Source organism: Felis catus, chromosome C1, assembly GCF_018350175.1.
Source record: "Felis catus isolate Fca126 chromosome C1, F.catus_Fca126_mat1.0, whole genome shotgun sequence".
Classification (NCBI taxonomy): domain Eukaryota; kingdom Metazoa; phylum Chordata; class Mammalia; order Carnivora; family Felidae; genus Felis; species Felis catus.
In genome coordinates, this window is record NC_058375.1 from 188297683 (window position 1) to 188315965 (window position 18283).

The 18283-nt window shown below is 36.9% G+C and overlaps 1 protein-coding gene across 1 annotated transcript in view; it reads left to right on the plus strand.

Moving 5' to 3' along the window:
- BMPR2 (bone morphogenetic protein receptor type 2) overlaps window positions 1-18283 on the plus strand; it is a 199589-nt gene that overhangs the window by 93913 nt on the left and 87393 nt on the right. The window lies entirely within an intron of this gene.

Consider the following 18283-nt stretch of genomic DNA (forward strand, 5'->3'; position numbering starts at 1 on the left):
TACTTTTCATGCAGATTTCTTCTTAAAGTAAACTCTACACCCAATGTGGGGCTTGAGCTCATGACCCCAAGATCAAGAGTTCATGCTTTACCAACTAAGCCAGCCAGGCACCCCAATTTTATGCATATTTTAGTAAACACCCTCAAACAATGCCAAATGCTGTTTATGGATACATATATATATGTAGTAAAAATATGAAACCATAGATTTAAAGGTTAAATACAAATTTCATGAGTGCAGTTTCTTCTCAGGAAACAGGATCAGGGAAGGGTCCAGAGAAATTTCCAGGTGTAAATGTAACATTTAGAGTGGATTCAAGCTATTTAAGCCCAAGTATTAACATTTGTTTTATTTGGATGGTGGGTGATGTGGTTTATGTCATACTTTTCTGTGGTTTGAAAATTTGTTTTATTAAAAGGAGAAAAAAATCAATAGGAAAAATAAAATTAGTATTAAAAGAAGTAAAAAAAAAAAAAAAACCCAGACATGGTACATACTATAAAGACTGAATAATGGCCTGGAAGAATACTTCAACAAGCTCTCACAGGAGCAGAGGAAAAAATGAAAATAGTGAAATAGAATGTACTGATTTTGGAGACTATGGATTCATAATATTACTGTCATTTCTGAAGCAGAGATAAGAAAAAGGAATGAAAACTGTTATCAAAGCATAAATCAGTATTGTTTTCCTATTCTGAAAGAAGACCGAACTCTTTGCATTGAAAGGATTCAGGATATCAACAAACATATGATAAAAAGAGAACAGTACTTAGCTGATGCTAATAAATTGGTTGGATTAAAAAAAGAAGGAAAATCTATAAACATTTGTAATTAGTCCACCATTCCCAGGTTGGTGAAGAGGAACTAAAATCTAGCTTCACCTCTGAAAGTCTAATGCTCATTATGAGTTGTGCTAACAGTTCTGACAGAAAAATGATTCCAGGATAGAGAGGAAGCAAGAAAATCTGAGTTTGTTTTTTTTTTATTTTTTTTTTTAACGTTTATTTTTGAGACAGAGAGAGACAGAGCATGAACGAGGGTGGGGGCAGAGAGAGAGGGAGACACAGAATCCGAAGCAGGCTCCAGGCTCTGAGCCATCAGCCCAGAGTCCGACACGGGGCTCGAACTCACAGACCGTGAGATCGTGACCTGAGTTGAAGTTGGACGCTTAACTGACTGAGCCACCCAGGCGCCCCGAAAATCTAAGTTTTAAATCAGAAGCAGCAGTTCATTTGGCAGAGAATTGATTGGATTCAGTTGACTGCCTAATCTAAGGAAAATTAAAAATCACATTTTTTTTACATTCTCTTATTTGACAAACATATTCACATAATTGAATTAATTATGTATATTATATTTTCCTGTCTTCCTTTTAAAAATCAAGAATCATATCATAAATTTCCTTTGTATCTCCCTACTGTGGGGGTGAGATAGCATTTTGGAGAGGATGTTTCTTTTACCAGCAAAGCTTTTTTGCGTATTGCAGAATATTTAGTACCGCTGGCCATGGGCTTAAAGCTTAATGAAGACCCCCCCAGTCATGTGACAACCAAAACAAAACAACAAACAAAATAAATGCGTACCTCAGAAATACTGTGGATTGGTTCCAGACCACTACAGTAAAGTGAATATCACAGTTAAGTGAGTCAAATGGGGGGCACCTGGGTGGCTCAGTTAGTTAAGTGTCTGACTCTTGGTTTCGGCTCAGGTCATGATCTCATGGTTTTGTGAGTTTGAACCCCACATCGGGCTCTGTGCTGGCAGCACAGAGCTTGCATGGGATTCTTTCTCTCTCTCTCTCTCTCTCTCTCTCTCTCTCTCTCTCTCTCTCTCTCTCTCCCCCCTTTCTCTCTGCCCCTCCCCCACTTGCCCTGCCTCTGTCTCTCTCAAAATAAACTTTAAAAAAATGAGTTAAATGAATTTCTTGGTTTCCTAGTGCATATAAAAGTTATGTTTACACTATATTGTAGTCTACTAAGTGTGCAATAGCATCATATCTAAAAACAATGTACCTACCTTAATTTAAAAATACTTTATTGCTGGGGCACCTGGGTAGCTCAGTCAGTTAAGCATCTAACTCTTGATTTTGGCTCAGGTCATGATCTCACGGTTGGTGAGATCAAGCCCAGTATTGGGCTCTGTGCTGACCATATGGAGCCTGCTTAGGATTCTCTCTCTCCTCTTTCTGTCCCTCTTTCCCCCGCCCCCACCAAATAAATAAATAAGCTTCAAAAAATAAAAATATTTTATTGCTAAAAAATACTGACCCTCTTCTGAACTTTCAGTGAGTTATCATCTTTTTGCTAATGGGGGGTCAGAGTGTCTTATCTTGATGTTGGTTGCTTTTGACTGATCAGGGTGGTGGTTGTTGAAGTTTGGGGTACCTGTGGCAATTTCTTAAAATAAGACAACAGTTTGTCTCATCAATTGACTCTGCCTTTCAAGGACAAATTTTCTGTAGCACATAATACTTCTGATAGCATTTTAATCCACAGTAGAACACTTTCAAAAATGGAATCAATCCTCTTAAAATCTGCCACTCCTTTATCAGCTAAGTTTATGTAATGTTCTAAATCTTTTGTTGTCATTTCAACAGTCCTTACAGTGTCTTCATCAGGAGTAGATCTGTCTTAAGAAACCACTTTCTTTGCTCATCTGTAAGAAGCAGCTCCTCATCTGTGCAAGTTTTATCATGAGATTGCAACAATTTAGTCATATCTTCAGACTCTCCTAATTCTAGTTCTGTTGTATTTTTCACCATATTTGCAATTACTTACTCCGTTGAAGTCTTGAACTCCTCAGTTATCCATGAGAGTTGGAATCAGCATCTTCCAAACTCCTGTTCATTTTGATACTTTGACCTCTTTCCATGAATCATTAATGTTTTTAATGGCAACCTGAATGGCAAATCCTTTCCAGAAGGTTTTCAATTTACTTTGCCCAGATCCATCAGAGGAATCACTGTTTATGGCAGCTATAGCCATACACATGTATTTCTTTTTTTGTTTGTTTATTTTGAGAGAGAGAGAGAGAATGAGCTTGGGAGGGGCAGGAAGGGAGAGAGAGAGAGTATCCCAAGCAGGCATTGCACTGTCAGTGCAGACCCCTCCTTGGGGCTCAAACCCACGAATCGTGAGATCATGACCTAAGCCCAAAACACTGGTCAGACAGTTAACCAACTGAGCCACCCAGGCGCTCCACAATGTATTTCTTTTTTTTTTTTTTTTAATTTTTTTTTTCAACGTTTATTTATTTTTGGGACAGAGAGAGACAGAGCGTGAACGGGGGAGGGGCAGAGAGAGAGGGAGACACAGAATCAGAAACAGGCTCCAGGCTCCGAGCCATCAGCCCAGAGCCTGACGCGGGGCTCAAACTCACGGACCGCGAGATCGTGACCTGGCTGAAGTCGGACGCTTAACCGACTGCGCCACCCAGGCGCCCCCACAGTGTATTTCTTAAATAATAAGACTAGAGGGGTGCCTGGGTGGCATAGTCAGTTGAGTGTCTGACTCTTGATTTCAACTCAGGTCCTGATCTCACAGTTTGTGAGATCGAGCCCTGCAGTACAGAGCCTGCTTGGGATTCTCTCTTCCTCTCTCTGCCCTTTCCCTGCTTGTGCGTGCTGTCTCTCTAAAAATAAATAAATAAAGTTAAAAGAAATAATAAGACTTGAAAGTTAAAATGACTCCTGGATCTACGGGGTGTAGAATAGATGTTATGTTAGCAGGCATGAAAGCAACATTAATCTCTTTGTCCGTCTTGATCAGAACTCTTGAGTGACAAGGTGCGTTTTCAGTGAGCAGTAATATTTGGAAAGGTTTTTTTGTTTTGTTTTTTTCTGAGCAGTAGGTCTCAACAGTGCACTTAAAATATTTAGTAAACCATTTTGTAAACAGATGTGCTGTCATCTAGTTTTCTTGTTCTTTTATGGAATATAAGAAGATAGATTTAGCATAATTCTTAGGGACCATAGGATTTGGGGATTAGTCAATGAACATTGGTTTCATTTTGGTTACCAGCTGCATTAATTTCTAACAAACAAGAGAGCCAGCCTGTGCTTTGAAGCTTTGAAGCCAGTCATTGACTTCTCTCTAGCTATGAAAGTCTTAGGTGGCATCTTTTTTCTATATAAGGCTGTGTCATCCACATCGAAAATCTCTCTTTTTAAAAAAAGTTTACTTATTTACTTATTTATTTATTTATTTAGAGCAGACATTAGCAGGGGAGGGGCAAAGGGGGGGGTGGGAAACAGAGTGAGAGAGAGAGAGAGAGAGAGAGAGAGAGAGAGAGAATATACCAAGCAGGCTCGGCACTGTCCCTGCAGGGCTCAAATCCATGTACCATGAGATCATAACCTGAACTGAAATCGAGAGTCAGATGCCTGACTGGCTGAGCCACACAGGTGCCCTTGAAAATCTGTTGTTTGGTATAACCACTTACATTAATTATCTTAGCTAGATCTTTTGGATAAGTTGCAGCAGCTTCTACATCAGTACTTGTTGCTTCATCTTGCCCTTCTTTGTTATAGTGATGGCTTCTTTTCTTAAACTTCATGAACCAACCTCTGCTAACTTCCAGCTTTTCTGTAGCTTCCTCACCTCTCTCAGCCTTCATAGAATTAAAGAAAGCTAGAGCTTTGCTCTGGATTAGGCTTTGACTTAAGGGAATGCTGTGACTGGTTTGATCTTCTATCCAGACCACTAAAACTTTCTCCGTATCAGCAATAGGGCCATTTGGCTTTCTTATCATTCATATGTTCAGTGGAATAGCACTTTTAATTTCCTTCAAGAAATTTTCCTTTGTATTCACAACTTGGCTAACTGGCATAAGAGGCCTGACTTTTAGCCTATTTAGGCTCTGGATACGGAGGGTAAATAAATGCTTAAGCATTTCTAGCTTTTGCTTGAAAGTGAGAGATGTGTGACTCTTCTTTTCACTTGATCATGTAGAGGCCATTGTAAGGTTATTAACTGCCCTAATTTCAATATTGTTGTGTCACAGAAAATAGGAAGGTCCAAGGAGAGGAAGAGAGATGGGGGAACTGTTGGTCAGTGGAGCAATCAGAACACACACAACATTTATCAATTAAATTATCCGTCTTATATGGTTGCAGTTTATGGCAACTCAAAACAATTACAATAGTAAAAGCAAAGATCACTATTCAAAGTTCACCATAATGATTATATAATAAGAAAGTTGGAAATATTGTGAGAATTATCAAAATAAGACACACAGACATAAAGCGAGCCAGTGCTGTTGGAAAAATGGTGCTGAGAGCCTTGCATGATGCAAGTTTGCCACAAACCTTCAGTATGTCAAAAATCCAATATCTGCAAAGCTCAATGAAACAAGGTATGTCTTTATTGCTTCCACATATTTCCAATTGATTCTTCTGGACAAGTGGTCCTGCCTAAGTTAGAAACTGCTGTTCATGTGTTGATTTGTACTTAGGTTGTCGACCAGCATGTACCAATCAAAATACAAAGTGTAACTGTCTAAATCTTTTTAAAAATGTAATTATTGCAGTAATTTCATCTTTTACCTAGTTTTTCATCATACCTCTTCATCTCCCCCCATATATATATTTAAAGAGTGCCTATATTATTAATAGTTCTATGTTACCTGTAAAATTGAATGGAAAGTACAGAGAATTCTAATATACCCCCTGCCTAGACATGCCATCTTCACTGTCAAAATCAAGTTGAGGATGTTTCCCTCTATTCCTAGTTTGCTGAGAGTTTTCATCATGAATGGGTATTGGATTTTTTCAAGTGCTTTTTCTGCATCTGTTGATTTTATCATGATTTTCTTCTTAGCCCAAGATTTAACAAGTGGTACATTTTGTCATATTTGCACTTGATTTGTTTAAAAAATGTTTGTGTGCATGTATTAGGTTAGTGAAAGCTCCACTCCCTAATTTCATTTCCTGTAGTCCTTACCAAAACTGATCACTCTCCTGAAGTTGGTATGAATCCTTTTTTTTTTCATTATACCTATAATTTCAGCACATATATGCATCCATAAACAACCTACATTATTATTTTGGGTTATTTTATTTTTCATAAATGATATCATACTGTATAATGTTTTTAAAAACCATTTTTAAAAAATTACATGGAGAGTAAGATTAATATTACTCCCATATTTTGCACAAATTGATTTACACAAATATCCTACCAACCATCCATCAAATTAGGATATTTATTTTTATTTTTATTATTTTTCTTTAAAATTTTTAAAGTTTATTTATTTATTTATTTTGAGAGAGAGAGAGAGAGAGCGAGCGAGTTCACCAGTGGGGCAGAGAAAGAGAGGGAGAGAGTGAATCCCAAGCAGGCTCCATACCATCAGTGTAGAGCCTGACACAGAGCCCATACTCATGAACTGCAAGATCATGACCTGAGAGAAACGAAGAGTTTATGCTTAACTGATTGAGCCACTCAGGTGCCCCTATTTTTATTTATTTATTTATTTATTTATTTATTTATTGGTACAAATTAAGAAACTGAAGCAAGTAGGGAAATTGGGATTTGAATTCTGATTCACCCAACTCTGAAGCCCATGATTTATCATATACCAGGCTACTTACATTCCATTCTTTGATGATGCCAGGATTGAATGGCTACTGAAGCTTCTCAGTTATATATTTGCCTTAATTTGGGGCATTGTCAAAGTAATAAAAAATAGTTTTTCTTTTTAACATCAGCCTTTTAGAATCTGTTGATTTAGAAAATATGTAATGATAAAGAAACTTTGGAAGGATGCCTAAGTAACTTAGTTAAGAATAGTTGTTTCCTGAGGTGGAATGAAGGGACCATTTGAGTAGGCAACTGGGAACAAAGGTATGAGTGAAACTTTTCACTGTGTATCTTTATATTTCTGTATTTTAAACCATGCAGCGCATTGCCTATTTAAAAAAGATTTTAGAGGGTCGCCTGGGTGGCTCAGTCGGTTAAGCGTCTGACTTCGGCTCAGGCCATGGTCTCACAGTTTGTGGATTCGAGGCCACCTTCAGGCTCTGTGCTGACAATTCAGAGCCTGGATCCTGCTTTAGATTCTGTCTCTCTCTTTCTGTGCCCTTCCGCTACTCATGCTCTGTGTCTCTCTCAAAAATAAACATTAAAAAAAATTTTTTTTAAAGATTTTAGAGAGAAAAAAGAAATATGTAATCACTGAATTTATCCATACTTTAAAATGGCATTTATTACTGGGCGCGTGGGTGGCTCAGTCAGTTGGGCATCCGACTTCAGCTCAGGTTGTGATCTCGTGGCTTGTGGGTTCAAACCCCATTCTGGCTCTGTGCTGAAGACTCAGAGCCTGGAGCCTGCTTCAGATTCTGTGTCTCTCTTTCTCTCTGCCCCTCCCCCGCTCACACTCTGTCTCTCTCTCTCAACAATAAACAATTTAAAAAAATTTTTTTAAATGGCATTTATGACTCATAATGGCATCTAGTGTATTTGCAAATCAGTAATGCCTTTATTGTGGACAACATACTCATTCAGTTCACAGATGATGCTTGAGGAGCAGTTGCACCTGCTACAGACCCATTGGAACAATTCTGGAGTACCCCCATGGTTGTAATCTGTCTAGCAGGCTGGTAACTTTGGTTCTAGGCCCACCTAGAGTCAAACTTATTTAATGATTCTTATCATTTATTAAATTTGACCTTCGGGGCGCCTGGGTGGCTCAGTCATTTGAGCATCCAACTTCAGCTCAGGTCATGATCTCACGGTTTTTGGGTTCAAGCCCCGCATAGGGCTCTGTGCTGACAGCTCAGAGCCTGGAGCCTGCTTCGGATTCTGTGTCTCCTTCTCTCTCTGCCCCTCCCCTGCTGGTGCTCTGTCTCTCAAAAATAAATAAATGTATAAAAAAAAATTTAAAAAAAATTTGACCTTCCATGATATATGATGAAAAGCAACTTACTGAGAAATGAGTTGTGTTTATCAAAATAACAAAATAATTGAAGGATAATTTTTCTAGTTATGATTTTATGCTGCAACAAGGCTGTTTGGAAGGCATTTCTTTGGGTATTTTATCTTTTGTGTTTCTTTGGGCATTTTATCTTTTTTAGTCTTATATTGCTAGATATATAATATGATACTTGAAAATACTTTTTAACCAAATATCCATCAAAACATTACTATAAGTAGAGTATAATCATTAAAATTTAAGAAGAAAAAGAGCCCTTTTAAAATTTTAGACCCTTTTAATTTTTTTGTTAAATTAGTTTTAAAATTCATTATAGAAATAATGCATGGTCGTCATTATAGAAAAAGAATTCAAAAGGGCACAGAAATCAAAAGAACATTCAGTTCTCTCCATCCAGAGATTACTGCTTATACCTTTGGTTTTTGCTATGTAAACAGTTTAAAATACAACAAATTGAATGAAAATAATTAGAAATTCAAAAGAAAAAATAATGAAAATAAAAATCTAAGTTTCACCTTAAACTAATATTACACTGAATTTTAACTAACTGGAATTCAAATAAAAACTTGAAACTGCATCAGAGAAAGATAAATATATGATTTCATTCATGTGGAATTTAAGAAACAAAACGGATGAAATTAGGGGAAGGGAAGCAAAAGTAAGATAAAAAGAGAGGGAGGCAAACCACAAGAGACTCTTAAATACAGAGAACAAACTGAGGGTTGCTGGAAGGGAGGTAGGTAGGGAGGTGGGCTAAATGTGTGATGAGCATTAAGGAGGGCACTTGCTGGGATGACCACTTGGTGTTATATGTAAGTGATGAATCACTAAATTCTCCTGAAATTAAAAAAAAAAAAAACTTGAAACTACAAAAAAAAAAATGAAATACATCAAATAAAATTATGAAACAATTAAAAAAACCCTAAATTTTCTGATAAGTTAGTCTAATATCTATTTGGCAGACATTCTGGAATCAGACAAACATGAGTTTGAAACTTTACCCTGATACTTAGCAGCTGGGTGATTTCGGATAACTTCTTCATTCCTCTGTATGTTTTAGTATCCTTCTTTGTAAAATTGAAATGATAATGCCCATCTCATAGGATTATTGGGAATATCGCAAAGATTCCAATTATAATTTCCATTTAATAGTTAAATGTATGTTTTTCTGTCTCAAGGTAACAAATATTTGCTATTAATTGAAGGAAGTTAGTTTGTTTTTGCAAAGGATGAAATGTTTGACCAAAGCTATGGGAAGATTTATACTTAACATGTTTTATATTTTGAAATGTAATATCTCTCTATTAGGTGAGAATTGATTTTGACATTGTAGGATTATCATTGACTAGATTTTTTTTTTTTTACCACCTTGCCAATTTTCAGGAAGGAATTGATTGAAGGTAGTAGACAAATCTTCATTATTGTATTATAACTTTTCCTATTGATCCTAGCTAGAGAGGCAGATGAGGGAAAGTGGCAGTTCTTCCACTAGAAATAAAGTGGTTGTACATTTTAATGGCTGATGAGGGCAGAATTGGTTGAACATAAGCTGGAGACTGGTATTTATGGTGGTATTCTTCTCAACTTCTGATATAGCCATTGAGGTTTTTAGGTTAGGGATAAATACTTCATGACATTGACTTCCTCAGAAAATATATTCAGTATATTTCCTCAGAAATATATTCAGTATCACTATCTTGGAAATACTGAATATGAGCCAGCTAATTTTCAGAACTAAATTTAATTTGATTTGTTAAAGGGAACACACACAAAAAAAATCCTCTTTAATTTGACATAAATAAATGGATAGATGTAAACACAATACAGGGTCACATGTTCCATTCATTAGATTTACTTTGTAGACATGACTGTTGAAGACTAAGCCTGGTTTATGTTAAGAAGAAGAAGGTTTTATAGGAGATTTCTCTATCTGTGCTTCAGGTTTTACTTTTGTGATACTAAGTAGGGCTTGTATAGTAGAATTAAAAATTTATATGATTGCATCTCTCTGAGGAAATTGGCATGTTGAATATTTGTGGTTATGAGAAAAAGGTTGATGTGAGGAAGAGGTAAAACAAATAAATGGAGTGTGAGAAGGATAATGTATATAGTCTGATGTTTTGGCTTGTTGTCTATCACTGAACGTTACAAAATTAAAAATGTTTTAAAATGCATGTAATTCTGTAGCTAGTGAACGGGACAAGCACTTAGTGTTGATTGCATTTGTTCTTTTCCCTTATAAATTATAGGTAAACTAATGAAATTATCCTAAGTATAAAATCTGAATTTTCCTTATATGAACTATTGATAATTCTTTTATGTGCTAAAAAATAATAAATATTCCACCATCAATAGGTTACACCATTCAGTCACCTTTTAGATATAATTTGAGATGTGTGGCCACAAGAACCCTCACCCTCCTCTCACATCCTTGAAAATCATCCATACCAAGTTACTTTATATCTGAATTTTATGCATCAGAAATTTCTTTTTGAGATAAAGCATTGCATTTCTCAAAAGTACCATTTTTTTTAAATAAACTTAAAAAATTTTTTTAATGTTTATTTATTTTTGAGAGAGAGAGAGAGAGAGAGAGAGAGAGAGAGAGAGAGAGAGAGAATGAATCCAAAGCAGACTCCAGGCTCCGAGCTATTAGCACAGAGCCTGATGAGGGGCTTGCACTCATGACCTGAGCTGAAGTCTGACACTCAACCAACTAAGCCAACCGGGTGCCCTAAATAAACTTTATTTTTTAGAGCAGCCTTAGGTTCACAGCAAAATGAAGTGGAAAAGTACAGGCACAGCTGCCCCCACTATTGATATCCTGAACCTCTGTGATACATTTGTTAGAATTAATGAACCTACAGATAACACATAATTACTTAGAGTCCACAGTTTAATCTTGGGTTCATTCTTGGTATCGTACATTCTGTGGACAAATGTATAATGACATGCATCCATCATTACAGTATCATACAGAAGAATTGCACTGACCTAAAAATACTCTGTGTTCTGCCCATTCATCCCTCCCTTCCCCCAACCCCTGGCAACCACTGATCTTTTTACTGTCACCATAGTTTTGCCTTTTCCAGAATGTCATATAGTTGGAATAATACAGTATGTAGCCTTTCAGATTGGTTTCTTTCACTTAATAATATGCTTTCAAGTTCTCCATGTCTTTGTTTATCCATTCTTAAGTTGAGAGACATTTGGGTTATAAATAGTTTTGGGTGGCTACAAATAAAGTCATTATAAGCATTTACATGTAAGTTTTTGTGTGAACATAGATTTTCATTACATTTAGGTCAACACCTAGGAGTGGGGTTAATGAGTTAAATGTTAAATGTTTAACTTATAAGAAAATATCAAACTATTTTCCACAGTGGCTGTACTGTTTTACATTTTTATTAGAATTGTTTCCCCATCTGTGTCAACATCCTTGGCACTACTTGATATTGTCAAGAGGTTTCTGTTTTGTTTTATTTTTAACTTTTAGTCATTCTAATAGATGGTAGTACTGTTGTTTCATTGTAGTTTTGAGTATTTTGATGTGAAATTCACATTTATTATGTGAAAACTTATTTGCCAAATGCCTATTTACTTTTAATGTAGGGGAAAGAAAATAGAGATAAAGATTGATGGATCAATCTTGTCCTTGGCATGCTTCTAGGAAAAGCTGGCCAGCAGAGGTTTCCACATTAAACGGCCTTTGGTGTCCAGGCATCAGAAGGGAAAGAGGGCATACTTGGCCTGTTTGACCTTATTACAAAGGACCAGTCTTTGTTTAAACAACAAAAAAACACCCCGTAATTGGAGTCTCTCATTTCAGATATTTAATGCCATAATTAGCTGTTATTTATTTTGCCACATTTTACTTTGTTTATATGTAAGGACTACTACTTGCATGACTCTTTAAACCAAGATTTTGTAATACAAGCCAATTACTGACAGTACTACAAGTACTTGGTCAGAGAAAGGGAATTTGAATGCTATGTAAGTTTTTAGTGCACAAATGTATATGATGGGGCATAATGTATTCTGTTGGTAGAGCAAATGGTCTAATGTCAAGTTCCTTTTTGTAGACACCATACTTTATAGAATATTATTCTCGTTTTACTTTAAATAAAATTTCTGTTAAAATTGAACATGTACACAAATGTTCGTAGCAGTTTTATTTCTGGTAGCCAAAACCTGGATACTACCCAAATGACCTTTTGAAGGGTGAAAAGTTAGACAGATTGTGGTACATCCATACAATGGAATATGACTCCATAAAAAGTAATAAACTGTTGATACAGGCAGCAACTTGGATGAGGCTTAAGGAAATTTTGCTTAGTGAAAAAAGCCAATCTCAAATGGATATGTATTGCATGATTCTCTTTATATAACAATCAAGAAATAACAATATCAAGCTGGATAACAGATTAGTAGTTGCTATTTTTTAGGAATGGAAACAGATGGTGATTATAAATGGTTAACATGAAGGAATCTTGGGATAGTACAGTTGAGTATTGTGATTTTGATAGAATGTAACAGAATCACATAGATTTACACTCATACACATAGATTATTGCATGCATAACTGGTGAAATCTGAATAAACTGTATGAATTATCTTAATGTCAATTTCTTGATTTTGGTATTGTGTAGTGATTATGTGGAATGTTTGCACTGAGGAGGGAGGCATTAGATTTCAAAAAAAAACCCTCAAAACCTTCAAAATAAAATGGAGGGGCCTCTTGGCTGGCTGAGTCAGAAGAGCATATGATGTTTGATCACACGGTTGTCAGTTTGAGCCCCATGTTGGGTGTAGAGATTACTAAAAAAATAATAAAAATTTTTTAAACGAGATGGGATAGGAAAAAGCAATTATGCCATATAGATATGCTTTTTTATATGTGCATTACAGAGTTTTTGTTTATAGTTCAAAACTTTTAAGTATGAATCTTTTGCTGTATCTACTTTATATCTAGAAATATGTTTGATTTTAACCTTTGCAATCATTTGTAAAGTTTGCACATTAGGATAGCTTAAAGAAATACTGGTATTAAATGTGCGAGATAACCTAGTAACTATAATTAAACTTGTCATTAAATGACTTTGAATATGTGGCTACATGTTGCAGAAATATGGTAGAATCATAATTACACTGATGTCCTAGAATTGGTTTTTATAAATAGGCTGTACTTTATTTTCTGGCTCTTTAGTTGATATTAGTAATATTTCATAGAAGACTGCCTAAATGGTTTTAAATGTGGAAATCAAGTTACATTTATTTTTAGTAATTATTCTTTGTGATTACTGAAATCAGTAATTACTGTGTATCTCCAAACAGATCATGTAAGATGCTTGAAGGGTAGAACTCTATATTACCTACTTGTGAATATCTTATTTGCCTTGCCCAATACTTTGATGGTGCTTCTCTTATGATAAATATGGCAGGTCTATGTGTCTAAATGGATTTGGGTATATAGTTCTTGGCTCTTTTATTTTTTGTTCAGAGTTTGGTGCTTAGTTTTGTAGGTTCAGAAAACATTATTTTCACAGATTATTTCCAGTGCTAAGGTGCTAGTGAATTAAGCCATAGTATATAAAATAAGATACACCCTTATCTTCATGTGTATCTTACCTCACTTATTTCTTCTTCTGAATAAGTCAGAAGCCCATGAGTAATAAATATATTGGTCATGTGTATTAGACTGTTATTCTAACTAGTCAAACATATTAGGAAAGTCAACTTTAAGAAACCAAATAAAGATTAGCTGTTGCTTTTGATAACCTTTTACTTCTTTGGTATTCTCAGCAATGTTGATAAATATTTGTTAACTGATAAGTTATGTGGCAAATATTCTATTAGAATTAGTTAAATCAGATTATGTATATGGAAAAAGATTAACTAGCATTGAAATAGATTGGTTGTTCCTTCAGCAAAAGGTGTGATTGAACATTTCTGTTTCTGGCTTTATATTGATTAAAAAAATTTTTTTTAAATATTTTACATTTAGGTTATTTCCAAAGTTTCCTTTTTTTTTTTTTTTTAGTGTTTATTTATTTTTGAAAGAGAGACAGAGACAGAGCACGAGTGGGGGAGGGGCAGAGAGAAAGGGAGACACAGATTCCAAAGCAGGTTCCAGGCTCTGAGCTGTCATCACAGAGCCTGATGCAGGGCTCGAACTCATGAACTGTGAGATGATGATCTGAGCCGAAGTCAGACGCTCAACTGACTGAACTATCCAGGCATCCCTAAAAAAATTTTTTTTTAATTTAAATCCAGGTTAGTTATCATATAGTATAATAATGATTTCAGGAATAGAATTTAGTGATTCATCATTAAATATAACATCAAGTGCCCATCCCAACAAGTGCCCTCCTTAATGTCCATCACCCATTTAGCCCATCCGCCCACCCACACCCTGCCAACAACCCTCAGTTTGTTCTCTGTATTAAGAGTCTTTCATGGTTTGCCTCACTTTCAGTTTTTATCTTATTTTTGCTTCCCTTCCCCTTTGTTCATCTGTTTTGTTTCTTAAATTCCACATATGAATGAAATCATGATATTTGTCTTTGTCTTATTTTGCTTAGTGTAATACACTCTAGTTTCATCCACATTGTTGAAAATGGCAAGATTTCATTTTTTTGATTGCTGAATAATATTCCATTGTATATATAAACCACATCTTCTTTATCTATTCATCAGTTGATGGGCATTTATACTCTTTCCATAATTTGGCTCTTGTTGAAAGCACTGCTATAACATTGGGGTACATGTGCTCCTATGAATCAGCATTCCTGTATCCTTTGGATAAATTTCTAGTAATGCTATTGCTGGGTTGAAGGGTAGTTCCATTGTTAATTTTTTGAGGAACCTCCACACTCTTTTCCAGAGCAGCTGCACCAGTTTGCATTCCCACCAACAGTGCAATAGAGTTCCTGTTTGTCCACATCCTCACCAGCATCTGTTGTTTCCTGAGTTGTTAATTTAGCCACTCTGACTATTGTGAGGTGGTATCTCAGTGTGGTTTTGATTTGTATTTCCCTGATTAATCCATTTACATTTAAAATGTGTACTGAAATATATGAATTTAGTGCCATTGTGTTCCCTGTAGAGTTGGTGTTTCTGGTGACCTTCACTGTCTTTGTTGCTTTAGGTCTTTTTGTTTTGTTTTGTCTTTTTGCCACTCAAAGAGTCCCCCCTTAAAATTTCTTGCAGGGCCGGTTTAGTGGTCATGAATTCCTTTAGTTTTTGTTTATCTGGGAAACTCTTTATCTATTCTTCTATTTTAATGATAGCCTTGCTGGATAAAGAATTCTTGACTGCATATTTTCCTGATTCAGCACACTGGAGTATATCCTGCCACTCCTTTCTAGGCTGCCCCATTTCTGTGGATAGATATGCTGTGAATCTGATTTGTCTTCCCTTATAGGTTCAGGACTTTTTTTCCCTTTCTGCTTTCATAATTCTTTTCTTGTCTGTTTTGTGAATTTGACTATGATATGCCTTGGTGATGGTCGGTTCTTGTTGAATCTAATGGGAGTTCTCTGTGCTTTCTGAATTTTGATGTCTGTGTACTTCACCAGATTAGGAAAGTTTTCCACTATAATTTGCTCATGTAAACCTTCTGCCCCCTTTTCTCTCTCTTCATCTTCTGGGACTCCTATGATTTGGATGTTTTTCCTTTTTAATAAGTCACTGAGTTCTCTAAGTCTTGAATCGTGATCTTTTGCCTTGGTTGCCCTCTTTTTTTTCTGTTTCATTATTCCCCATAATTTTATCTTCTTTTTTTTTTTTTGATGTTTATTTATTTTTGAGAGAGAGAGAGAAAGAGAGAGAGAGAGAGAGAGAGAGAGAGAGCACAATCGGGAGGGCAGAGAGAGAGGGAGACACAGAATCCAAAGCAGTCTCCAGGTTCCGAGCATGAGTACAGAACCTGATGTGGGGCTCAAATTCACAGACCACAAGATCATGACCTGAGCCGAAGTTGGGAGCTCAACCAACTGAGCCACTCAGGTACCCCCATAATTTTATCTTCTACATCACTGATTCACTGCTCTACTTTGCCCATCCTTGATGTCATGACATCCGTTCAAGATTGCATCTCAGTTACAGCATTTTAATTTCAGCCTTATTAGTTTTTGTTTCTTGTGTCTCCACAGAAAGGGATTTTCTGGTGTCTTTTATGCTTTTTTCAACCTCAGCTAGTATTCTTATTATACTGGTTCCAAATTCTAGTTCAGACATCTTACTTATATCTGTTTGATTAAGTCTCTGGCTGTCATTTCTTGCTGTTCTTTCTTTTTGGGTAAATTCCTTTGGTTTGTCATTTTTGAGGAAGAAAAAGATGTATTAATAAAAAATTAAAATTAAAAAATTAAAAACAGTACAAAAATCAAATAAAGGAAGCTAGATCCTGGATATGTTTCAGTCTGCTTATTGAAAGAAGCTTGATAGAGTAGAGAAAGAAGGGAAAGGATAGGAAAAAAAGGCAAGATAAAACTTAAAAATTAAAAAAAATTATATAATAGAATAAAATAAAAGAAAATGAAATAGAAGAAAACAACTTAAGCAAAAACAGAAGCAAAGAAAATGAACAAATAAGTGAACCATCAAACAGAATGAAAACTGAATGAACTTATATCCAGTTTCCCCTGGAACTGAAACTATGAATCACTCTATAGTCCATACACTAAGCAGGTGGAGTGACTTCTGTTGGTCTTCTGGGGATGTGCTTGGAGGGTGTAGTTGGGCAGGTGTTGATGTAATGACTCCGTTCTTCATTGAAGTGGTGCTGCTTAGCTTACTGGGATGGATCCGTGTGGTGCGCTTATGGATGTGTGCATGCACATCATGGGAGAGGTGGTAATGGCTCACCCAGCTTCCTAGTCTCTGGTGCAGGAACTTCGCACTCTCACTGAGCCTTGATCAGGCGCCTATCCTTTGTCTCAGGCCTCAATCCACTTCCTGCCTCTATCCTGTCTGTGTCCAAGCTGTCCATTTGCCAGGTGGCACCTTCCTCCAGAGTTTTATGCCAGAAGGGGTTGTGTCTAAAAATCCCACACTTCAGAGGCCCAGCAGCTTGGACCTGTGCAGACTTTCTTGGGGATAGTCTCTCACTGGACAATGGCCGGGTTCCAGCTTGTCTCAGAAAATGTTCAGCATTTTCAGTGATTGTGCAGCAGCAAAGGTTCAGAGATTATGGCAAATCATAACACACAGCTAGCACCAGGTGTTGCCACAATCTGGCGTCTTTGTCCCAATATCAGTAAATATGGCAGTTTTCTGGGGTCCACTGGGACTTTTGCCTGTGGGGAGACCATAACACCTCTACCAGATGCACTCTAAGCAAGGAAACTGCTTCTCCCCTCTGTGGCACATGGATCCCACAGACCGGCACTGCCTGCTCTTGATGATTCACCCTACTTCCTCACCAGAGCACCACCAGGCACTGAGATCCTAAACTTCACACTTTGTGCTCCAGTGTTTATAGAATCCTGGTGGTATTGAAAACCTCTCTTTTCTCCTTGTCAATGATTGTTGGGAACGGATTTCCTAGTCAGTCTCCTGCAAGTGTTTTCACTCTCTCTCTTTCTTTCTCTCCAGCTGCTTTTTGGGGGGATGCTTTTCTTGCACAGATCCCGATGCCCTGCACTCTTCCCCTTTCTCTTCTTTCCCTGTTCAGTCTCTGCGAAAGCAGCTCCCTTTTCTCTGCAGCTTTTCTATCTCCCAGTTCACTTCTCTGCACTGCGTACCTGCCACCCAGGTGCCCCAGTAAATTTGTTTTAAAAACTAAGGATATTAGGGGCGCCTGGGTGGCTTAAGTCAGTTAAGTGTCTGATTTCAGCTCAGGTCATGATCCCACGGCTCATGAGTTCGAGCCCTGTGTCACTGTGTGCTGACAGCTTGGGGCCTGGAGCCTGCTTCAGATTCTGTCTCTGTCTCTCTCTGCCCCTCCTCCACTCTCTCTCTCCCTCCCCCTCCCCTCCCCTCCCCCTCCCCCTCCCCTTCCCCCTCTCCCTCTCCCTCTCCCTCTCCCTGTCCCTCTCCCTCTCCCTCTCCCTCTCCCACTCCCTCTCCCTCTCCCTCTCCCTCTCTCTCCCCCCCCTCAAAAATAAATAAACGTTAAAAAAATTTTTTAAACAAATTTACTAAGGTATAATTTGTATACTATTTTAAGTGATGGATTATTTTTTTGTAAATTTACAGAATTGTGCAACCATTATCACAATCTAATTTTAGAACGTTTCCATCTGCCTAAAAAGAAACCATGTCCTCCACTGGTAGTCACTCTCCTTATCCATAGTTTACTGTGCCCAATGATGTATGTTTAGCTTTCTACAAATGACTTTAAACTATGATA